This window comes from Zootermopsis nevadensis, unplaced genomic scaffold (assembly GCF_977971745.1).
Source record: "Zootermopsis nevadensis isolate Lab colony 2312 unplaced genomic scaffold, Znev_1.0 Znev_ptg000042l, whole genome shotgun sequence".
In the NCBI taxonomy this organism is placed as follows: domain Eukaryota; kingdom Metazoa; phylum Arthropoda; class Insecta; order Blattodea; family Termopsidae; genus Zootermopsis; species Zootermopsis nevadensis.
The window spans coordinates 237,729-263,852 of record NW_028259174.1 but is presented as its reverse complement, the minus strand read 5'-3'; the positions used below and the strand labels follow the sequence as shown (position 1 = coordinate 263,852).

Below are 26,124 nucleotides of genomic sequence, written 5' to 3'. Positions count from 1 at the left end.
ATTCATATGATTTCTGAATCACGGTCACCACAATGAGATATAACACGTAATGAATGTAACTCAATTCCTGATCACCAGAACGCCTACATTATTTTTCTGTGTCAAGCAACTTTTTGGCTGAATTACAAAGCCTACAAAATGAAGAGTTAAAATCATTTCACATACTAATCCTTCTATTTCTAACGTTAAAACCCATAATGTATATAACATAAAATTACTGACATCATTGCTTTTTTCCCTTTGATAAATTCATCAAATTTTTTATATCTTAATTGCGTCATGCTTGTGTTCTTCAATACAATAATTTATTCACCGTCTTTACACAAGCTTAAAAATTGTTAAAATCACTTAAAATTATAACATTTCTTCATTTGATACTGTTATACTGTTATAATTTTAAGTGATTTTAACAATTTTTAAGCTTGTGTAAAGACGGTGAATAAATTATTGTAAATTCATCAAAGTTGTGCAAAACTTCCAAATCTGAAATTGTTTTGCCAATGTATAAAGGTTGCAGCTTTGTTTTTGAAATGTTCAATTTTTTATAATTAAGGAACTATTTATTCTTTTGAGTTTCTCTTTTGTAAGTTTGCAAACACAATTGGCACCAAACTTGTTACGGTAACATGTATAAATTACATCAGAATTGTCTAAAAAAACATTAAATTGTTAGTATTATATAACGAAGTCACTCGTGCACACCACTCAACTATCCATTTAACACGGAAATAGCCTTTTCTTCGACTTCTCACATCCGACATCTTGAATAACTCTCTCTTCCACTTAGTTACCAACATCCTTACATGAAATATTACTAATCTGCAATTCCACTTCTGCCAACTATCAGTTATTAGTGTCACGGTTGGTTGCTACATTAGCTCAGCTGATTAAAAGACCTGCTATTTCTTACACACACACACACACACACACAATTTTGAATAATCCACAATATAAACTGAAATTTATGAGAACTGCAGTTTGAATACTACTTAGGCCACAAACGAAATTACATTTTATTACTAATCCAGTTATCAAATTTAAAGCAGAATCAACGAACTATGGAAAGGACATGCAAAAAGAATGGACAAAATGGAAAAATAATTGGAGATGGTATCATTAGTTAAACTATGTAGGAAATAAAGGAATGTTTACTTAACGAGTGATTAATTAGATGAGAATGAGTTGTCACAATTTTATTTGTTATTTCGTCGCATGCTGATGATTTTTTTAAGGAATTATATTTCCATTTAACTTCAGATTCAGTTGTTGGAATCATTTTTAAACCAAGGAATTCATTGGAAATAAATGTTAAAAATGAAATCACATCTTCTTTTCCTAATTCATGTTAACTTATCTTTCTGCTATTGTTAGAAAGAAACTACTGAAGGCATCAGCATCTTTTCTGGACCCTTATAACATTTTATTGTTTATAAAAAGAGGGCATCTGTTCAGTTAAATGTATTTGTTGTTTCCTACTTTACCAAGTTACATGCTGTTTTTATTTTATGATTATATCTTGCTCGAAGTTTACTATAAAACTTTTCCCCCTTTTTGTAACTTTATTAAGGATTTTACAATGGTTATTATTGGATCATTAGTGTTCCTGTTGTAGATATAAAAGCCTCATTTTACATTTGTAAGATATTTCTATTATGTAATCCAGTTCATTATCTTGTGCGTACTTTAATATTTAACCAGAAAACTGGCTACAAATACTGCAGAAAAGTATACGTAGATCAGTGAGATTTCAGGTTCTCATGGTGGTAACATGAAATGGCCATCTCTAGGTTGTTGTACCATTCTACCAGACTACACAGTGCAATAACCCAGAATACAGCCCTCTTTACAACAAAATGAATTAAACTTATTCTTGCTATAACTGTCTTTTTTGAACAGTTTTCCAAGTTTAGTTTTTTAGTAGAATTTGAAACTGAATGGCTGTCATTATTTTTACAGTTCTCTGTTCCAAATGTACTATAGTAGTTGATGAATTTATTAAGGTAAATGTAGATGAGCTTAGTTTTATATTATCCACAAAAATATTGTCACCTTGAATTCTTGACAATTATTCAATCAAGAAATTTACAATGGACTGCCTATTTCTTCATCATCAATTTTAATGTTTATATGTATTCCAAATGGTCTTCCAGGGAGGATTTCAAAACAGAATGTATTCATTTACTGTTTCCACCATGCATACTCAAAGTGAATATAAAGTATGTTGTATCATTATTACTGCTGATTCCAAATGAAAGAATTACATTTCAGCATATTTAATCATTTAATTTTTGCCTCATATAATAAATGAGAAACCATCACACTAAATCTGAGATTACTTGACAAGACAGTGTGTGAATATTCAATTACTTCCACCAAACATTTTGTTAGATGACAGGTACATACAGTTTGGATCTTGATCATTGCAATGATAAAAAACAAAAAAACTGTTTTGACTTCACTCAGTCCCTCCAAGTACTCTTGAATTACAACTTCCTCCCCTCCAGCCCTCACATGATTTGGGAATTAGCCGAAACAAGAGGGGCAGAAACTTTCTGCTGCTTAGGAACACTCATGCATACACACATAGAAAAACTATATATAAACATTTTGTATATGCAGGCCTATAATGTTAAATCACATTACTGTGCGAAGGTATGCTGTTCCATCATTCAAACCATACACAATTTAACAAAACAACAAAAACATTACTGTGGTTGTAATAACTTTAGTTTTATAAAATTAAAATGACATGAAATCAAAACTGTTTGAAAGCTTGTAAAATAAACTCAGCTGTATGGAGAAATACTGCAATTATCTGTTTTTAAGTGAAAGGTGTTGATGGCAAGAATACAATCTACCTTACTGGAAAGGGGCAAATTCTCCCAAACCAAGGACTCAAATCTAGAAGGAATTTCCTTGCCAGAACCTCGCCACTCCAGGGGAACTAGAAAGATGAAAGAACCAAGCTATGGAAAATAAGAAGTGAAATAGACTGGCCCACCTGGAAAACTTTGAACAGACTCCGTACCTATACTGGCAGATGTGCGGCAAACCTAATGAGGTGGGGTTATCCTTGTGTGAGGGACCAGTGTTCCTGTGGTCACCTCCTGGCTTCCTCCATCTTAGATTCTCCCTGCACAAGCGAAGATTTGGCTACATGTACAGACACTGCCATTCTTCATGCCTGATATTGGATTCAAATATAGTTTTGTATATGTTGTAAATTTACTTTCATATTTATTCTACATTAAATTTTATCCCACCTCCTCTTTTTATCTCAATGGTATTAATATTATTCTATTTAATGATTTCTACTTTGAACGGTGTATTCGGATACAAAATAAATAAATAAAACTGGAAATTGAATCTGTGAGTACAGGGAACATCCAATCATTTTTAAGTAATTACTATCACAAACACAGTATAGCATCCACACTGAGGAACAGAGGGTAAAAAGACATTAGAATAGCTAAATCCAATCTTTCCTAACAGTTTCCATAATACATGTAATTTTCTGTATCTCTAAAAGTGTTTGAGAATATTATCTATGTCAGGCACTGCCTAAACTGATCAAATAATTTAATCCCTGAAGTCATATTCTCTATGAAATAGTAATGTATCTTCTCACTCTAACAACAATATGTCAGTGTGTAGGTCTGGTGGTGTAACTTGTTCATAGGTGCACGCACAGCCAACTTTATGCTCTGAGGGGAAAGACCTCCGAGCACCACTTGCATAAAAATTAATCTAATCGACATGACGACGAGGTAAGGCATCATGGCTTCCTTCTGTCCATAGCCTGTCCTAATTCAGAGCTCAAATAGCTCTCTCTACTCATTCGCTGGACCACACCAGACCAATATACGACAGCTTCGGATGATTAAAATTGTATGACTGCACTGTAAGTCTTACCTCCAGGACCTGTGGTGGCCAGGAAGTTTTAACTTTCTTACCATTAGCATGTTTTATGTTCTTATGAACATCATTCTGACTTCCTGTTTCAAAGAAATCTTTGTTTGAATGATTCAGATCAATGTACTATACCTCTTCTGACATTATGGTACTAGAACAAAGAAATGATTTATTTCAAGTGCTCTGATCAACCAACAAAATTATCAAACCTGTGAATCTATGAGAGTCCTTAAAGAGCCTCTAAAGCTTGAAATGTTGAATAAAAAATATGGGAAACCTAATATACCTTAGGAGCTTTGACAGTAAGGATCAGAGAAAGTGTACAAGCCCATACATAGGAACTGGTTTATTGTACAATACAAACTTCTATAACCACTTACAATTTATGGCTACTGATCGTTTCCTTCTGTAGACTGAATGTGCTGATTGACTCCCATTAATGTTTTCCCAAAATTAACACAAAACAGATCTATCATGTATTTTACAACTTTCGAGGAGTAGCAATTCAAACATGAAGAGCAACAACCTAATTGTCAGCCAATCAGGTATAAGACAAACTGAAATGGGGTTCTTTAGCACAAATTTTGGTGTTAGGATTCTGCTGCAAGTGCAGTTCCCACATCACCTCACACAAAGGAAAGAATTGAGTAAACCTTAGCCAAACGTGACAACAGTTTGGTCAGGGTGTGAGAATGCTGAGCATGTAAGCACTGCCTGGGGTGTGGCTTCTACATCCTGTTCTGAAATAAATGTGACTCCTTGGGGCAAAAAACAAATGCCTAACATGTGACTAACAGGAATGTGTCTTCCCCCTAATTCCTAATTTTTCAACCAAATGAAACTATACAATATCTGGATAGCATTTACCATACAAAATCATGATACATCTTAGTACTACAAAGTCAGACAGTCTGATTTTTGTATCACACTCTTTTTCACACAACCAAGATACAACACTGTGTTGTAAGTTGATACATCACAGTCTTTTCTATTTATCTCTTGTTGGCTTACGGGTTTTCACACCACGCCAGAGGCCATGTAACATCTTCTTGGCTTACGGGGATTTACACCACGCCAGAGGCCATGCACACTCATTCAGAAGCATTCTCTTGGGTTTCAGTAGCGAAATAGTAAACCAATGGAATAATTTCAGATTTAGATAAAGTTACAATGTTAATACATCTCCAAAACTCTAATTATGGCCAACATTCTGCTTGCCCTGACAGCTCCTGGTCAACATTCTCACTAATGTGAACACACTTTTCCTTTGTCATAAACAACTTCCTACATTAGCACACTTTTTTAAATGGCATTGATTTAAATGTGTGGCTAAGTGACAAATGAAATTAGTATAAGCAGAGTGATCAAAAAGTCAAGCAACCTGTTCCTGACATATGGTCTAAAAATAAAAATAAAATTACATTGAAATCAGAAAACAAAAACACTTATATTGTGTGTCAGAAATGTCCACTGTGCTCAGCAATTCACGCATTCATTCTTTAAAACATGTCTGAAAAAGCCAGTGAGGTGCAACTTTGCTATAGAATCGGTTCATGAGACAACATTCTCGATTTGTTTGGCACAGGAGAATCAGAAAATGTATCATTCTGGAGAGTTAAGTTCAAGCGAGATGCCATATGGTGTTTGATGACAAACACTCGTTACACTTATGAAAAAGATATCTTTGCACCTACACAACAGACCAGCTTACATGATGTGACCTCAGTGGGTTTTCTTGCGTGAATTTTTGATCACGTGGCATAAGAAGTAAAAAACTGAACTGAACATAAAATTACACATGAATTACTCTTTACATCTCACTCTCAGTTTCTGCTGAAACACAAAGTTCAAACACACCAGGTAATAGTTTCGTCACCAAAGAAACACTCAATCTTAGTGTGACTTAAAGAGTCTCCTTTGTTCCAAACAGTTTTGTTCTGCAAGGCTGAGGCAAGAAATATGAATGACCCACAAAAAGCTGGTTCTGTTCCATCTTGGCTTACAGCAGTTCCTGCTTCTTCATCTCAGGTGAGTGCTTGGCTCGTCGAAGCTGACTTCCGCTGATGCCGTTACCTCTCCATCTAGTCTGCTTAAACACTGATTCCCTTTACACTTATACACTCAATTGTAACACAGTTCGGTAACTGGTACAGTACACATTAAAACGAAGGCCAATCAGCAATGGAAACTTTTATCCAGAACTTGATGGTTTAAGGCTTTCAGTTTCATTTGTAAATCCTCAACACCGACATCTTTAAATTGAAATTCACTAAAATTCATAAAGCTTTCACCAAATTAATTAGTGATAATGAACTGCTTAGTGTATAAAATTCCTCTTTTGAAAGTGACCGATGCCTGATACTGACTGTAGGGTAAATTTGTGATAATTTTGCCCTCACTAGATGGCAAAGTACTCATTGTGATAACAGTTGTGCAGTGAGTTTGTCAAGGCAAATACATTAATTTCTACAGTCAATATTCTGCCAGTGTTCTGGTAGACTATGTGGGATTTGAGGTTTTCAGGGCAGTGAGTCTGAAGATTGCTGCCTTCTGGGTTGTCTGGTAGATGTCCACCAACGTTTCAGAGGTCCATGCTGCCTTCATCATCAGGGCAATGAATGAGCCATGTGAGAGGAAAGCGCTAGATTTATAGGAACAGGACATTAAAAGGAATAGCTAAATCCTAACCAGTGTCAGAATCAGGCAGGGGGTGGCAACCAATAGGAGGGCTTGGGCAAGTTGTAGAGTGCGCGAGAGATGGAGAGAGAGGTCCGAAGGACAACCCTTTTGAGGGCCTCAAGGAGTCCATCTTGTGGTACACACGGGAGTTGGGTGGTCAAGATGCGGAGGGAAGCAGGAGAGTGGAAGGGAGTACTGGCCGGGGACGGATTTCGCCGGAAAAGGGCAGAGTATTGGTGGGTGGGATAAGCAATGCTCTCTGGGATGCTTCCAGAGCCTTAGGAGGGAGTGAATGAGGGGCTTCCATCACCGGCTCAGGCAAAGTTCATCCTCCCTGTTGAAGTTGTTGGGATGCAATTCAATTTTGACGGCCTCCCTGACCAGCCAATCCATGTATCCAGATCTTGAAGACAGGATACAGATGTCCTGGAGTTGGATGCAGTGGCATGGACTGTCTCTTTTTCTGTGTCAGTTGAAGGTGTTTTGTACACACGACAGAAGCCTTAGATTTAAAAGCAGTTTTCTTAGCTTCCACAAGATTATGATCCGTTGTTTTTTGGACTATGGCATATAAAGACCCATACACTGCTCATAGTATGTAGGAAGCAGTATGACTGATGAAAAATGAAGGCTGGCCACCTTACAAAAGAAAGTCATATGATACACCATGTTGCACTCTAAAAGACTACTTACAAAAAGCATCCGGACGATCCTGCAAGTTTGAACCTGGAAAAGACTGAAAAACCATTTCTAATCTTTCGAAAGTATGAAGTGGAAGCATAAGGCTGTCGGACTAACCATCAATCAAGTCAGATGGGCAGCCTACAATGTTATTGAAGCTGAAGGGATAAACTATCCATTTATTTATGAAAGTCAATGGCTGGTTGGTATTGGTGGTTGAAGAGTTGAATAAAACCCCAGTCAACACTGAACATGTGCTGCCTGTGAGTAAAAAACAGTGCGAACTGTCTGCAAACAATCCATCTGCAGAAATATTTTCTCGAACCAGGCCCACACCAGCAACAATCAATCTCACCCCCCCACCCCCCCAAGGTTCATGTGGTGGATTGTATTTGGACAACAATAAGAAGAAGAATGCTGTCAAATGGATTCAGTGATAGTGGTGGATCAATTTCACTTCATGTGTGATGGGTGCGAGGACTCAGGAGACTGAATAATTACGGCACGTCCACAAATGTGGTGGCAAAGTCGATTTTGAAATTGCGCTAAACTAAACGACAATACGGGGTTACAGGCCAATCTCTTTTTGTACACCAGGCCACGTTTCTTCACAAGTTTTGCATTCACTACCAAGACTCCTCAAGAATGCAATTGAAACTTGTACCAAAGAATTTACGTAATGACACAGACGTACACAAACATCACCAGGTTTCTTGATTTTAAATTTTAAAACTTGTTTTAATTTTATTAATTAAAACAACTAAATTCTGCTATCAGTATAAATAAGTTGATGTAAAATTATCACTCTTTATCTGACTCTAAAGCCAAAAGAATATTAATAAATTTGAGGAGATTGTCGATAAGTATTATCATAAAAAGTAACCTGAACTTATATTTAAGGTTCTTCCAGCAGTGAGTCCAATGATGGCTGTCTTCTGAGTTGCAGCACCGTGTAGTCTGGTAGAAGTTTCCTAGTGTTTCAGAGGTCCTTGCTGCCTCCATCACCACGGTGACGAGTTACATGGTGCTAAACTCAGAAGACAGCCATCTTATAACTTGAAATTACCCAATGATTCCTCAGGCCTCCGTAACAGGCCATAGTGCAGCGAATAAGACTTTCAACTGCAACTAACTTTTCAGAATGCCTGTACTTGAAACTGTTGCTATAGCAGTCTGTACTCTCAAGACACTTCCTCAGCAACTCTTTGCAAGTTTCTTTATTCCTCTGAAACAGAAAACATCCAGAAATGTTGGCTGGTGACCGCTGCGCCCCCAGACCTTCACGATCGCAAAGTTCCATGGCTACTCAACTTCTTCTCAGAAACAGCGCTGCTGGGAGGCTGAAACAAGAACAAAACCTGCGGGACACGAGGCTTATGCCTCACCGCTGCATTTGCTTATGTTAGTGTGATCTAAGAAAATTTAATGTCTGTTTGTGGTAACTACAAAATAAGGAACCAGTGCGATTAACAATATCGACAAAGTAGGAATCAGTCCTATGGTTTTGGTGAGTTGCACGCGAACGTGCATCAACAGCCTCTGAAGAATGCACTAAACGCATTAAACCGAACCCTCAACGACGAACCTCGCAATGAACACATGCCTGCAAGGGGAGTGTCAGCGATAGGCAAAGGGACAATTCATTAAACGCAGTTCAAGGAAATACATCAAAGTCAATCAAGACAGGCGAAGATACCTTAACAGCCTCGGCCGGCTTTACCCCACGGAAAAAACCCCGGTACCCATTGTAGACATTACTGCAAGGGGAGAGTCAGAGATAGAAAATACATCAAAGTCAATCAAGACACGCGAACATGCATTAACAGCCTCGGCCGGCTTTACCCCCGGGAAAGGAACCCGGTACCCATTGTAGACATTCCTGCAAGGGGAGAGTCAGAGATAGGAAATACATCAAAGTCAATCAAGACACGCGAACATGCATTAACAGCCTCAGCCGGCTTTACCCCCGGGAAAGGACCCCGGTACCCATTGTAGACATTCCTGCAAGGGGACAGTCAGAGATAGGAAATACATCAAAGTCAATCAAGACACGCGAACATGCATTAACAGCCTCGGCCGGCTTTACCCCTGGGAAAGGAACCCGGTACCCTATGTAGACATTCCTGCAAGGGGAGAGTCAGAGACAGGAAATACATCAAAGTCAATCAAGACACGCGAACATGCATTAACAGCCTCGGCCGGCTTTACCCCCGGGAAAGGACCCCGGTACCCATTGTAGACATTCCTGCAAGGGGAGAGTCAGAGATAGGAAATACATCAAAGTCAATCAAGACACGCGAACATGCATTAACAGCGTCGGCAGGCTTTACCCCTGGGAAAGGAACCCGGTACTCATTGTAGACATTCCTGCAAGGGGAGAGTCAGAGACAGGAAATACATCAAAGTCAATCAAGACACGCGAACATGCATTAACAGCCTCGGCCGGCTTTACCCCCGGGAAAGGACCCCGGTACCCATTGTAGACATTCCTGCAAGGGGAGAGTCAGAGATAGGAAATACATCAGAGTCAATCAAGACACGCGAACATGCATTAACAGCCTCGGCCATCTCCATCTTACGAAGGAGGACTTGCTGACCAAGTCCCATACACCTACACCTGTGTTGTAATAAAACAACAAGAGGCAGAATATTTGAAGCTTCAAGAAACAATTAACACATTCCTGCAAGGGGAGTGTCAGAGATAGGAAATACCTCAAAGTCAATCAAGACACGCGAACATGCATTAACAGCCTCGGCCATCTCCATCTTACGAAGGAGGACTTGCTGACCAAGTCCCATACACCTACACCTGTGTTGTAATAAAACAACAAGAGGCAGAATATTTGAAGCTTCAAGAAACAATTAACACATTCCTCCAAGGGGGGAGTCAGAGACAGGAAATACATCAAAGTGAATCAAGACACGCGAACATGCATTAACAGCCTCGGCCATCTCCATCTTACGAAGGAGGACTTGCTGACCAAGTCCCATACACCTACACCTGTGTTGTAATAAAACAACAAGAGGCAGAATATTTGAAGCTTCAAGAAACAATTAACACATTCCTCCAAGGGGGGAGTCAGAGACAGGAAATACATCAAAGTGAATCAAGACACGCGAACATGCATTAACAGCCTCGGCCGGCTTTACCCCCGGGAAAGGAACCCGGTACCCATTGTAGACATTCCTGCAAGGGGAGAGTCAGAGATAGGAAATACATCAAAGTCAATCAACACACGCGAACATGCATTAACAGCCTCGGCAGGCTTTACCCCCGGGAAAGGAACCCGGTACCCATTGTAGACATTCCTGCAAGGGGAGAGTCAGAGATAGGAAATACATCAAAGTCAATCAAGACACGCGAACATGCATTAACAGCCTCGGCAGGCTTTACCACCGGGAAAGGAACCCGGTACCCATTGTAGACATTCCTGCAAGGGGAGAGTCAGAGATAGGAAATACACCAAAGTCAATCAAGACACGCGAACATGCATTAAGAGCCTCGGCCGGCTTTACCACCGGGAAAGGAACCCGGTACCCATTGTAGACATTCCTGCCAGGGGAGAGTCAGAGATAGGAAATACATCAAAGTCAATCAAGACACGCGAACATGCATTAAGAGCCTCGGCCGGCTTTATCCCCGGGAAAGGAACCCGGTACCCATTGCAGACATTCCTGCAAGGGGAGAGTCAGAGACAGGAAATACATCAAAGTCAATCAAGACACGCGAACATGCATTAAGAGCCTCGGTCGGCTTTATCCCCGGGAAAGGAACCCGGTACCCATTGCAGACATTCCTGCAAGGGGAGAGTCAGAGACAGGAAATACATCAAAGTCAATCAAGACACGCGAACATGCATTAAGAGCCTCTGAAAAACGCACTGCACGCGCATAGAGGAATATTACAGCCACAATTAATTTCACCAGTACAATTATCTGAACCTGATTAACCAATAAACAACTTGTCAATAATAACTTTCAGTTTTGGCTTCTTGTTCTGAAGATCCATACCTCACGCACCTGCAGTTGTAGTCCGATTTTCGCGATTGTTCTGTCTTCGTACCATCCGAGTCGACCTTCTCTCGTTTTTTCTGCGACAGTCTTCGTTTGCGAGGCGGTCAGCTTGTCTTTGACCGGGGTTCGATCCCCGACTGGGGCAGAGGATTTTTCCTGTAGGCTCTGCGTCCAGACCTGCTCTGGGGCCCACCCAGCCTCTTATTCAATGGGTACCGGGTTCCTTTCTCGGGGGCAAAGCCGGCCGGGGGTGATGCTGACCACTCACCCCCATCTAGTGCCGAGGTCAAGGAAGGGAGGAGCTAGACCTCCTCTCACCCCAAGCGCCTACCTTTCGCATAGCGGGACAAACTTAACTTTACTTTACTTGTGCTGAAAGAAATATTCTCTATAAATCATTGAGTAGTAATGATGAACACAACTTTGGACATCTTGGAGATACAATTACCTGAACCTTATTAACGAATAAACAACTTGTGAAAAAGCAATCTAGCTGATACATCTTTTGCTTCTTGAGATGACCGTCCATACCCCACAGCTGTGAACATACAGCATCACCTATCGGTATTCCTAACCACACATTCACACACATAGCACTCATCGTATACCCAGTGGGTGCTAAGCCTCATCTAACCTGTTTCCTGATGGTTCAAGTGCTCGTCCTCATCCTGTTTTCTCACAACAAAGTATTGCTTGAACTTGCGTTCGAGGGCGAGTTTTCCTTCAATAGTTGGTGGCGGCCAACCTTGAGAGTAATCAAGCGATGTTCGCAAATCATGTGCACCCTTTCCCCAATAGGACAAACGGGTCGACTGCTAAGGTCACATTCACTCGACCTGAGGAGGAATTTGTACTGACAGACAAAAGGAGACAATATTATACCCGTCATTGCAACCTCGAGTGAGTAAGCAAGATCTTCCATTCAGTTGCAGACTGTGAAGTAAGACTTTCCTTCAATTCAACGATTCTGGAATACCAGAACTGAATTGCAAGACATTGAGGACGTTTGGGTGTATGTAGCACCTCCATACGCCGAACGCATCACAGTTACTTGTCCAGAGCCCGATCCTGCAGACGTAACCACTAACGGGTTAGGCAAAGTTACATTCCTGAAACCTTGTTCAGGGTACGGACATCAAGTTTTAATTCAGGCACATTCCATCCGAGAAGTAAATCGCACTAATAAAGACGTAATACTTGGAATATGTCTCTTGTGTGAGGAAACTGGATAACATTAAGCTAGATACACCGATCAAAACTATTATAACACATTCCGTGCCCCAGGCTTGTCGGTTCTACATCTAAGTGTGCCGCCACTGGCCTGCCTGGTGTTGCTCTTTCGTGAAAATTGGAACGTCTGCTGCTACCATGGCAACAGGCACAATTGGCACGTGCTGATGCAGTCCACCACGACTTCTTCCCCGGTACAATCGAGTCTTAAGCCATACACGGCTCAACAGTGCGATGACTAAGCTACGTCTTCAGCGCCGTCAGAACCTCAAATGTCACCAATAAATCTGATTTCTTTATTCACTGTCTACATGGAATTGTACACAAGAGTGACCCCAAAACGCACATTTCAACGGAGCCTCGCTACCCGGTCCGCGACTTAAATACAGCGTCACAGGCTTTTTATATTCCAATACGTTTTAATTAGGAATTTATTTGGCGAGTTCGAGGGAGTGTGTTGTTTCCACGCAAATATGAAGAATATTATGCTCCAGGAATAAATGCTTTTATAGAAAGTGGGAACCTAGAATGACTATTCATCGACACGTAACGTATGAGAAGCTGAAATATTAGTAACAATTGACACCACTTTCCGATTCAGGGGCAAAGACCATTGGTCGTTGCGCAACCGAGAAACACACCGGACGTTGTAACATTTCTCAACAAAGTGCTTCAGCGCCATCGAACCCAGGACCTAGTTTCGACAACCGAAGCCACCGCTCCAATCAAGAGACAGGACACGCTCAGCAACCAAAGGCGTACAGAGGCACCACAGCCTCGGTCGACTGGTCACTCCCAACGATAAAATGAAATCAAGAGAGAGACAATGAATGCAATTCTTATGGTCCTTCAATTGAACTCACATCTGCATTCATGGATGATACAACGCGCAGACAAGTTTCGTGGGCTCACTTCTTCATAAGTCTATACGCCCACTTTGAAGAAACAATAATACATAAATAAACTCATCGCCATGCAAACTTTTGCCTGTGACGCGGACTAGATCATGCTCGCTCGTGATAATCTTGAATTTCGTAATTTTGCTTTTGTGTCGGCTTCGGGTTGTAATGGCGACTGAGAACATTACTCATGCGCCACAAGTGGTCCAGGTGATTTTTGCCAGAGAAATTACTTCATATCGAAGAATGTGCCTGAAACTCTGGTAGAGGTGGGAGAGTCGTATTTATGCAGAAGGTTAGTTCATTTCTTCTAAAAGCCAAGAAATTCTGTGGAAGCATAAATAAAGCAAACATTCACGTAAATAACTCCAAAGGCATTTCCGTTACAAGCGAGAATGAGGCATGCAGGCATTCGACTGCGTATGTGCCCTTAAAAAACATACACGGAGAGAAATTTTAGCAAATCAAAATGACTCCGGTCTGAATGTCGGCAGAAACTCGTCTAGAAAACCGGATTTTCCTTCGGGCTATTTCCCGTTGTAAGCTGAAAGAGCATTTCCTATCAACTCGATAATTAAAGAACTTATTATGGTCAGATCTAATTATTATTCCAAGGTAAATATCCCACGCAGGGAGCTACAGTGTCCCTAAGTGACGCATAAATCATGAAACGCAAGTGCAGATCTTGATCACAGCGATTAAAATATTTGCACTTTCACATTACAGCACAAATGGCTCAAGTGGTTAAGAGGGGACCCACCCCGCCTTCTACTGCGTTTTGGCAGTAGTAGACTTAGCCGCCTTTCTCCACGTAAGTGACACGTAGTCTTAGGGTTCTGGGTTCATTGCCGGATTTACCCCCGGGAAAGGACCCCGGTACCAATTGTAGACATTCCTGCAAGGGGAGTGTCAGAGATAGGAAATACATCAAAGTCAATCAAGACACGCGAACATGCATTAAGAGCCTCGGCCGGCTTTACCTCTGAGAAAGGACCCCGGTAGCCATTGTAGACATTCCTGCAAGGGGAGAGTCAGAGATAGGAAATACATCAAAGTCAATCAAGACACGCGAACATGCATTAAGAGCCTCGGCAGGCTTTACCCCCGGGAAAGGAACCCGGCACACATAGGTTTATGTGTGACTGTTTCTCACGTGTGAATACGAAACTTTACAGGTAGTAATGTTGATTAAAGGGATGTAACGTAACTCTTCATTGTGGGAAAGGATACATGTAAAACCGAAATGTGCTAATTGTTTCCTGTTATCTGTAGTTAGCAAAATTAGTACTTCAAAAATTATGTACCTGAATAAATTGTATAAACATGTGTCTTTTTTTGAAAATAATAAAAAAAAGACTGGTTTGTGGGGAATCTACAAAATTTGTTTTTCCTTTCTTTAAAACTTGACTTTAAACACTTTTACCACTTAACCCACCACCCGTTTATTCGTATCTTAAAATTTTTTATAATTCTGGAATAACGGATAGATCCCTGCTTTATCGACGTAGCTGTACAAAGTTCAGTAATTGTCCAGTATGACAGTTGTAGTTCATGATATTTCCAGTAGATAGTGGTTTATATGTTGCCAGTAGATGTCGCACGCGAACGTCTTGGTTATGATTACAGGTAAATGAAAGACTTGTGTGTAAGAGTACACTCGTATGATAGATTCTAGGCAATGATAAGTGATATAATCTGAAGGAACGAATATTGATTTTGATATGACGATATCTGAATTAACATTTATAATCTCCTCTGAGATTACTAGATCGTATTTGACAGCTTTTATGCGTGTTTTCGAAGTTCACGAGCTATAGCAGAACATTTTGTGGGTATTTTTATACGACGGCGTGTTGTTTGCTGTCAGCCGTGGTTAAGCTTAATTAATGTGCTTCGTGTGAATCAGTCTGTGTTGTGGATTACGGATTGCAAGCAGAAAGGTGGCCAGTTGTCAACTGATGTTTCGGTGTGATGCACACATGTGTGAAGTAAGTGGTTTACATTTTAAGTCTGTATACGTCATTGACATGTGTTTGCAGTAAGCAGGACGGCTTGGTGGCACTAGGACTGAAACTCATTGAATGCTTTCGTGGGACTAATGAATTATAAATCGAATGGACTAGTGTTGACCCTGTAAGGTATAACTGGATGAAAATGTTACCGTGTAATAGCAATTACAGGAAACAAGCTCTGACCAGTAAATTGACGGTAAGTCGTATTTGTGAATGAAGATGGCTTCATCACTTCTGTATTTTAAAGGTGCAAATTCGTACTTTTCAAAATGTTACCAAAGAGCTCCCTTCTTTCCATGAAATGAATGAGTGGGATGTGGAGTGTCAGAGATAGGAAATACATCAAAGTCAATCAAGACACGCGAACATGCATTAACAGCCTCGGCCGGCTTTACCTCTGAGAAAGGACCCCGGTAGCCATTGTAGACATTCCTGCAAGGGGAGAGTCAGAGATAGGAAATACATCAAAGTCAATCAAGACACGCTAACATGCATTAAGAGCCTCGGCAGGCTTTACCCCCGGGAAAGGAACCCGGCACACATTGCAGACATTCCTGCAAGGGGAGAGTCAGAGATAGGAAATACATCAAAGTCAATCAAGACACGCAAACATGCATTAACAGCCTCGGCAGGCTTTACCCCCGGGAAAGGAACCCGGTACCCATTGTAGACATTCCTGCAAGGGGAGAGTCAGAGATAGGAAATACATCAAAGTCAATCAAGACACGCGAACATGCATTAAGAGCCTCGGCCGGCTTTACCCCCGGGAAAGGAACCCGGTATCCATTGTAGACATTCCTGCAAGGGGAGAGTCAGAGATAGGAAATATATCAAAGTCAATCAAGACACGCGAACATGCATTCAGAGCCTCGGCCGGCTTTACCCCCTGGTAAGGAACCCGGTACCCATTGTAGACATTCGTGCAAGGGGAGAGTCAGAGATAGGAAATACATCAAAGTCAATCAAGACACGCGAACATGCATTAACAGCCTCGGCAGGCTTTACCCCCGGGAAAGGAACCCGGTACCCATTGTAGACATTCCTGCAAGGGGAGAGTCAGAGATAGGAAATACATCAAAGTCAATCAAGACACGGGGACATGCATTAACAGCCTCTGCTTCTTGAGATGACTGTCCATTCCCTATTGCTGCTAACAAGCAGCTATTCAAAAATTAAAGTAGGTGCTAGACGCTTCGCTTTCATACTTTTAGAGGTTCCCTGCGCTGAAAGAAATATTCTCTGTACATCAGAGAGACGTAATGATGTTCACTTTCTCTTCGGAAGCGACTAACAGTTTGTCCACAATAATTTTGGCCGCTGCTTCTTTAGCTTTCTCCGATGACCCTCCATACCCCACACCTGCAAACAAGCAGCTTGTATAAAGGAAAATCATGCAGTTTTCATCTAGGATTTAAGATGAGCAATGGCATTTGTAATAGGCTGTAATATTCCTCTATGCGCGTGCAGTGCATTCTTCAGACTGGACAGTCATCTCAAGAAGCAAAGCGTCTAGCAGCCACTTTAATTTTTGACTAGCTGCTTGTTTGCAGCAATGGGGAATGGATCAACGACTGAGGAAGACAAGCGTGGCCAGTGGACATTAAGCTAAATAAATTCACATAATCCTCAAACATTCAGTGTGGTATTCAAAAAGTGCGACCTTATTATGCTGAGCGCATTATTACAAGCAATCGTCTAATGAATTGTATGATTTTAATAGACAGACGAAAGAATTAATGTTTTTGCCACTGATGATAACCTCATGAGGTCGAAACACATTTGGCACAAAATGCTTTTCAGAACGTAAACTGTTCTGTTTGTATGCATCATTTTATATAATTTAGATAAATATAAGTTTCTAAATTTATGCTCCTGAACAGCCCTTTCAGGTTGCATCTCAGCCGCAGCATCCGATAAATGACGTCTGAATATCTGCTTTGTTGGCGCAGTCACATTTCAACAACCGCAAACCTAATCACGTCCAGTCGATGTGATTAAAAGATGAATTTAATAACTTTCATGATAAGACTTAAAAGGCAGTAGACCTAAAATTGCTCAGCACAGAAAGAGACTGTTTTCAAACTCACCAATTCAATAAATCATTTCCAGCATTTGTGTCACAAATATTCAAATCAAAATTTCGGAGAAATAACTGCACTGAAATGTCTTCAGCATAACACAGACTATATTTTTGAATTTATATCTCAATGTTCTTTGTTTTATATTTTCATTATGCACCTGTTCCACAGACCAACTCAATTCAATTCAATTCCATTCACTCACTCACTCAAGTGAGGCGTGGCATGACATAAGAAGCCGGGAGACTTTTATTCCAGTTATGGCACCTGTGGTATCTGGTGCTGAAGACCAGAACTAAATCCTGAGACATGAATTCATTTGATTCTGCTACATAAATGGCACTAAACCAGAGTCATCACAGCAAAGACAGTAAAATAGTGGAAGCATGTGTGCGCATGAAACAAAATGGCTCTTTCCATTATCTTACACTACTTTTCTTATGCAATAGTTGGCCACCCTGATTCCAGAGTTAATATACACCCTATACATTTTTAAAACCAACAGTAACACCCACGCATCAAGGTCACAGGCACAGGTGATGCAACTACGGCAAACAGACCGGTGGACAAAACAGCCAAGTGCTCAATATAATGCACCAACATCCAGTGAGGTGTTACACAAATATGATTTTGTAAAGAACACGCCTTTTATGCTCAGTTAAAAACCATAATCTTTTTGACACTGATGACCTCTAGAGGTCAAAACCCATTTCGCATTAGCGTCCTTCAAAGTGGAGACAGTTTTGTTTGTATGCAAGGTTTTAAGATTACCTTTCAACCACACGACATGGCTGGCAACCTAAGAAGAATCTTACTTGCAAGGAAAGCTCCAGGTCATACTGGCACTTACTTGTTACACTCCAGCTGCTACGACTACTTCTGCGCTCACCTTGAAGGCCCCAGGCTGCAACTGTTCCAGTCCTGAAAACAAAAATGTACAAAGTCCTTTGAAGACTAGTTGACTGGATTCCTGACATCACCATCACATTTTCTTCCTATTCCAGACACCAAATTCACCCTGAGCAACTTCTGTGGTAACCACTTTCATCTCTTAATTATTGTTATACACATTTTGGTTAATGTGTTTTTTCAGAAATACAATTATGTGAAAACTGAGCTCCAGAAAATGTTACTAGGAAGTGGAAAATGGCTGAGTGTTAATTGAAAGCACATTATCTTGGACCAACTAAACTCCCACATACAGTATGCACACGCACATAAAGAGGGGGCGAGTGACATGGGGTTTCTTAAGAACACAGGTCAAGTTTATGGTTGAATTTGGGTTGTGATATCATGTGGGCCCGCAAAGTGATGCTGCACTGCTCTTCAGACAAGCACAAACACAGGTGACACACAATTTGCCACTCAGCAGACTCTGAAGAATTAAGTAAGCCTCTAGTACAGTGTTCCTAGAATGACAAAAAACATTCACATCCAAAATATCCAGTTTCCTGAATGCATACATACACAAACAATAACAGTAGAGATTCTTGGGCAATGACATTCCAGGCTTTTTACAAAAATAAAGTATGTTACAAACATATTTCCAACTCAGTCCTCAGTTATGAAGATGGCGATATGCGTTCAACCCACGAACAAAGGACAAGTAGCGGCTTTGTCATTACGCGTGAATCGAGTGAAGTTATTTACTTCTCAGAATGGCACGTGTAAAATACCCACAATATTAATGGATAAACGTACTCAATTTCCCTTGCCCAAGTCACATACATTCGAATATGCAGTCAATTTCTAGCGTTCTTCTTCCAATCACCGCCCGCACAACATTCGCAAACAACTCAACACAACACAACCTCAAATTGCAAAAAACGAATATGAACGTACGTTGCAGCGTCTTAAAGGATAACCGAATGACAACAGGAAAACCATAACGATCCACACTGCAATGAATATTCTGATTTAATACCTGGGTCCAAGAGTTATGAAGGGAACTGACCCTCAAAACACAAAGAAACTAAAACAAGGCGGGGTCCTGCGCAAGCGCAAGACATCGTCACTTGCCAGCAGTCACAAGTTTCGTGCAAGCAAGCCGCTCTCTCTCTCTCTCTCTAACCGAATTGCTCATGACTGAGCATCCTGACCCCACATGCGTTGCTTCAATAGGCCGTGTTCAATACACTCTCAATAAAGTATCACCACGGTACATAACACAGGAAAGCCGATTTCACTGCACTACACATCACTAGAAAATTATCAGGTCAAGACTTCCGATACACCTGGTGGTTTACTTTCATAATTTTACAGGTTCCCTGTGCTGAAAGAAATATTCTCTGTACATCAGAGAGAAGTAATGATGAACACTTACCCTTTAGACGGGCCGCTGGCACACGCAGCTGGATCTTCCTGCAAGCCAGACAGCTGATCCTGAACAACATGCTTTACTCTCTTTCTTGATGGACCAGGTTCCATTGCTGTGAACATACAGCATGTATAAAGAAAATACAAGCAGTTTTCATCTAGGATTTGACATGGGCAATGGAATTTGTAATAGTGAATTGATAAGGACACGGTAGTGTTTGAGAATAATATTACGTTAGATCCCAAAACTGCACAGAAGTCTTCTTTTTTCTGACATTCTCAATACAACAAAGTTAAAAAAATAAATCAGTAATCTAAATGTAGGAATGAAACTGTATGAACCATATGTTCCCCTCAACAGAAATCTTCAGTAAAAGGCAAAAGATTTATGCGAATATCAAGGGAAACCTGAGTTTTTAAATAAGCTAAATAATGTAGAATAAAAAATTAGATAAAACCCCAAGCATTTGGGAAATGTGTGATTATTGACGTTGAAAGAAATAAGAGTATAATGAAATAACAGTATGTAACGACGCCATGCTGCAGAATTCCGCCCCAAAACATGTAATGACACACACCCTACCACTTACAATCTGGTACCTTGAAACAGTGGGGTGCTTCCTCAAGTATAAACTTTAACCTTTTGCAGCTGAAACTCGTGCAAATAATATTTAAAAATCAACTTTCTTTTTCTAACAAAAAACAGCCTAATCAACTGGTGAATGCTCTTTAGCAAAATTATCAATGCTGATCAGCCTGCAAACTAGTATACCAATTCATCAATGAAGATGAACATGACAAAAATTTAAACCAATGGCAATGGTATATCACCTACGATAGATGTGACAGACATTAAGAGTGTCCCAAGTTACATCTGTCATTTCCATACGGTTATCTCTGCACGAATATCATAAAATGTAAATGTTGTGCATTGAGGGAATTTCTATAAAAGCCCATATTATATTGGACCAAATTGTATCCTTGTATTTAAATACGTGCTCAAAAGCTGTCATTACAATAAAAAAGTCATTCAAATTCTGAATGAAAGTTCTGTAACAAGTGAATAATATGGGCATGTGAATTCTTGCAAAGCAGAAGCAATCTCCTGACCAGCACATCAACATCCAGTCACAATCCCTGCAAGATTTCAACACTGGTATAGTGAAGATAGTTTCAACAAATGTTCTCAAACAAAATGAACAACAGCAAGACCAGCAACGAACATTCACATAAAAGACACACTGCACCTTAAATTCATGGGCAAGGTCTGTGTTGGAAAAGCTGGCAAACAAATCAAAAGAAAACACAAGATACACACACAGATTTCAAACTCGACGTAACATTTGGGTTGTGGGGCTTCCATAAAAATAAATCTGTAACAGGCACAGTATCTTCACTCTCAGTCTGAAGCCATTTTTCAGTTCACTGTCAATCTTTTCAAAACTTCTCATAGCACGCACCATGACATGAACTTTTGATTTCCTCATTTCTTACTAACTCTGGAGAAAGTTTCCCCATAATCAAACCAGTGTTACTGGACTCCCAGAAAACTATGCCCAAAATACGCCATCAGTAGGTCAGCCTGGTATATGGTGTTCTTTCAAGGATGGAATCACTCAATCCCTATCACATACTTTTATTATAAATTCTGTTGCCCATTTTCTGTTCTCAAATTTCCTAAGTACACGAAGCCTTTGTTTTACTGTCAGTAGAATTTTATTATGATTTTCATCCACCTTCTTTAGAACCCCCACCCCCACCCCACAAGTAAGTTGAAGGCCTATTTCACCTGTGCTTATTTAAAAAATTAGTAATGCATGAATATTCCAAACACTCATAATCAGGAGCTTACTGAACAAGTAAGAACCCATAAATTTCTCTTTCATGACATTATGCAATCATAATGTACAAAGTCAACAGATTTCTAGTACTTTCCTTTTGCAACCATGACAGGCCCAATATAGACAAGTTGGTGGGGAGTGGAAATATTCTACTTGAGTGTGCGCTTTGGAATGCAGACAAATCACATATTGGATTAACTGACAATTCATCCTTAAATAGGAATGATCATACCAGACACGGATTACAACTTAATTCAGAAGGCAAGTAGAAGCTTGTGCAACTCACTGCTAATTAGATTAGGTGCAAACTGGATACCTGTAATCACTGATGTAAGATCTAACCCTTCTTTTAGGCTTAAGCCCAAATCTGTCACCAAATACCTGAAAGATGTCTACATCAATGCTAATAAACCAGTTCTAAATTCAGAATACAATCAAGATAACAATTCTGTGGTGCACCATCATAACATAAGAGGACTTTCAAACAAAACTGATCAACTATCAGTGTCCATTAATAATAAACACACACCCTAATCTGTGTTTAACCCAACACCAGAGGTAAAACTTGAAAATGTTACTTTTGGAAGTACTTACTCTAGATGAAATATGGTAAAAGAAGGTGCAAGTATTATTGCCAAAAAGAACCTAAAATTTAATTAGATAAATGTATTGTGTCACTAAAATAACAAGAAATAGACGCTGCATTGTGCAATTGGAATCTAAACATTCCAACATATATGTCCTAGCTATATATAGAGCCCCCACTGGCAATGCTGACTTTCCTAAACAAGTTACAAAGCATTATAAATTATCTTTTTAAACCTACAGCACAACATCGTCAACTGTGGTCCCATTATCATCAATACAAATTATCTTATTGAAAGTCACCATAAAAATGTGTAAAATGATCGACTAGCATCTTCCAATGTCATGGCAATAGTTAATTTCCCCATAAGAATCCAAAATTACTCCATCTGATCACGATGTATGACTTCTAGTAATATTAATAATAAAAAAGTCGATCTCCAGTTATCATAAGTACAGAATATCAATCAGACTCAGAAATGAAGACACTATTAAAGAATGTATAACACATCGAATGAAAATTGGCACTCAGTATTAAACAGCCTTGATGTAGATTCAAAATTCAACACATTCCTAAATAATCTCTTAAAAATGTATAAGCAAGTTTCACCACCAAAACAGTGATAAAATATCTGAAAAGAATGACTGGATCACAAAGATAAAAAAAGATTACCTAATTTGTCAATAGTGGAACAACCAAGTAATGAAAATTCACTGCACGAAATATTACAAGATACTTACTTTCTCGAGGTCTAAATCAGATTAAATGTGACAACCAGACTAAACAGCCTCGAGCAAAAAAACAAAATAAAAGCAGTCTGGAAAACATGAAAGAAATAAATCAGGGAAACATTCTACAGAAATATTGACCTCATTAATAAAGATAAATGATAATGTAATAAAAAATATTAAGCTCTTAGCAAATTATTTCAATATTTCTTAACAAATACAGAAAAGATTAATAATCACGCTACAAAACAGAAGCAGAAGTCACAACAAAATATCTTAGTCAAACAATCCCAAACACACGAAGTAGAATGATGGCGCCATCGTCGTCGCGACCAGAGATGACATTATCAGAAACGCAGAGAGAAAACCTACTCTTGTCAGCACTCCATTTCCACATCTACGAGCACACTTACAACGTATACCATTATTCGCGAGACTGTATTCAAACGTTCAACAGTCGACATACAAAGTACATCTCCACGATGCATTACCTTGATTTTCGCTTCTACGTTCTTTGGTCACCATACTCGAATACGTCACAAGATTTCGTAAAAGCATTCATAGCACGGACACATCATCAACAACACGAAGCTAAGAGTGCACGTGGTTTACGATAGCAATGAAAGCGACGTCGTTCGTTTAATCGGCCAGAATAAATTGTCAGTGACCTTGAAAGTGGTCGAAAATCAGGTTAAAGTTCTGATACTGTTACTATATAGTACGCGGGTTTACGGAACAATGAAACAACAATAACAAATCAAAATTTATTCACGACGGAATTAGGGGGAGGCTAAATTCCGAAAATGCCTGCTACTGCTCAGTTCAAAATATTTTGTCTTCACGACTGATTTCTAAGAACCTGAAGATTATAATATACGAAACAATAATTCTGCCAGTTGTCTTGCATCGGTTCAAAACGTGGTCTCTCACTCTAAGGGAGGATATTTGGGCCTAGGAGAGCAGACGATGGGGTCTGGAGAAAACTGCATAATGAACTTTAAAATTTATATTCCTCCCCCAATATTGTCAGGGTGATTAAGTCGAGAAGAATGAGATGGGCGGGGCATGTAGCGCACATGGATGAGACAAGAGGTGTGCACCGGGTACTGGTTGGGATACCCGAAGGGAAGAGACCGCTGGGTAGACCTAGACGTAGATGGGAGGATAATGTCAGGCGGGATCTATGGGAGACAGAAGTTGAAGGAGCCTGGATTTTGTTGGCCCAGGACAGGGCTTTGGTTAATTCGGTGATGAACCTTCGGGTTCGGTAAGCCATATAGTCAATTAGTTGGCTTCATAAGATATCATTTGCAAATAATATGTCGTGTAATTTGAAAGATGCAGTGTTGACAACCTTCTCTGACCCTTCAAAGTCCGGGCGTGCTGACCTCAGCGGGCCATTTGCAGCTGTGCATGTAATTGAAGACGAAACAATAAACTTGTCTTCAGTGGACAAGATAAAGACTTCCTGTCGCCCATATCAAAACAGTTGGTGATGGAAATCTTGAAAATGTATAAAAAGGTTTGCAATAACTACAAAATGCTTACCAAACCCCTTTCATCTTCTTATAGCTAATTACGTCTGTGTTACATTTGGTTAGTATCAGCCCTATAATTAGATGCGCGTACATAGGTATTCAACAATTAGTGAGATGCCAAGGTAACCCGCTCTAAAAAATGTCGAGCAAATGTGTGGAAACAAGCGCCGAAGTTGAGGCTTGAGTCATTAAATTGGTAATATTTGTCTCCTTGGCAACCTTAGATTTGTGCTGATGAGGAAATATCTTGATCACGTCCTGCTTGCAAAATGGCGAATTAAACACGTCCATGACGAAAAACCTTCTCTGAATACTTTGATATTCAGCTAGTCAAGAAATTTGTTTTTACAAAGGCTCATTTCCACGCTCACAGAAGATTAGGAGAGAAATGCATCTGCCAGAACATCATGCAGAAGTGATGGAATGATGACTGTAGGTGCTAAGGAGCTAGTTACTATGAGAAACTGGCAGAGTGCTGAGGCCACCAACCTGGTCACAAATACTTAGACACTCTGTACTGTGGACGTGGGGATTCCCCACTAAGTAAAGGAGAGCGCACCAAAATGCCTTACCTTGAGGAAACATCTCTCCATGACACACCAGCAGCAATCTCTATGAAACAACTTTAACAAGCAGAAACAGAACAGAATAAAGAATGCAACTTACCACAGAGGCCATTCCACAAAACAATACCTTTATATCTGACATTACGTCAATAAACAGTTTTACGATATGCGTTTTAGTGCACGCTGATTACTGAATTGACAGCGTGTCTACACAACAATTTCGGATTGTGGTCACAATGTTTATTAAGATCCCGGGACCCCTTCAACATGATAATCATATGCTGATTGACTACCCAATATCAAGATCAATAAGGTACCTTCTACCTCCAAGATTCATACGGAAAGGAATCTTCACTCACAGATGGCTCGAACACAAACATCCTGCAAAAGAGCTACACCACTTAAATTCCTCTCCCTTCCATTTCAGCATGTGCTTCTAAACCTGGTGAAAAAACTGTGTTTCTACTCTAGCTCAGACATCCCATGCTTCCTGGTAAATAACTCATATGAATAATCGTAAAGCATTTGCAATGGGTCCATGCGAAAGTTATCTGCTTCAAACATGTACACGACTTAGCAGTCTTGTCTCTTACATTCAAGCACTTAAAGAGACAATAGTGAAGATTAAAAATTAAGGTTTAAGCATGTAGTGGTCCTCAATAAACCATTCAACTTAAAAAAAATTTGTGCTGATGCAGTGTCAACCTCAATATATGTCAATAAATGTTTACCAGTCTGATAGCTTTTCTGATAAAGATTCATATGCAAAGGAATCTTTACTAACAGACAGCTCGAACACTCTAATATTTTAACAAACATCTTGCAAAAGAGCTATACCACAAGAAATACAACAACCAAGTTACAAAGGGCATTGTAATGATAAACAGTGCCACATATTCTTGGACAGACTTAACTCTATCACATGACAAGCACATCTAATACATCATATTGCTAGTGTACTTACACAATGCACGTCAAATTGAGACAGATACATCTGTAGAAGACAGGAGTGCCCTTCATGATCTCAGCCAATTTTCTGTTGAG

General features: G+C 39.9%; 1 pseudogene; it reads right to left on the bottom strand.

The window, feature by feature from the left end:
* Positions 1-20,124: 20,124 nt before the first annotated feature.
* Positions 20,125-20,237, bottom strand: LOC147871728 (U5 spliceosomal RNA; annotated as a pseudogene).
* Positions 20,238-26,124: the final 5,887 nt, after the last annotated feature.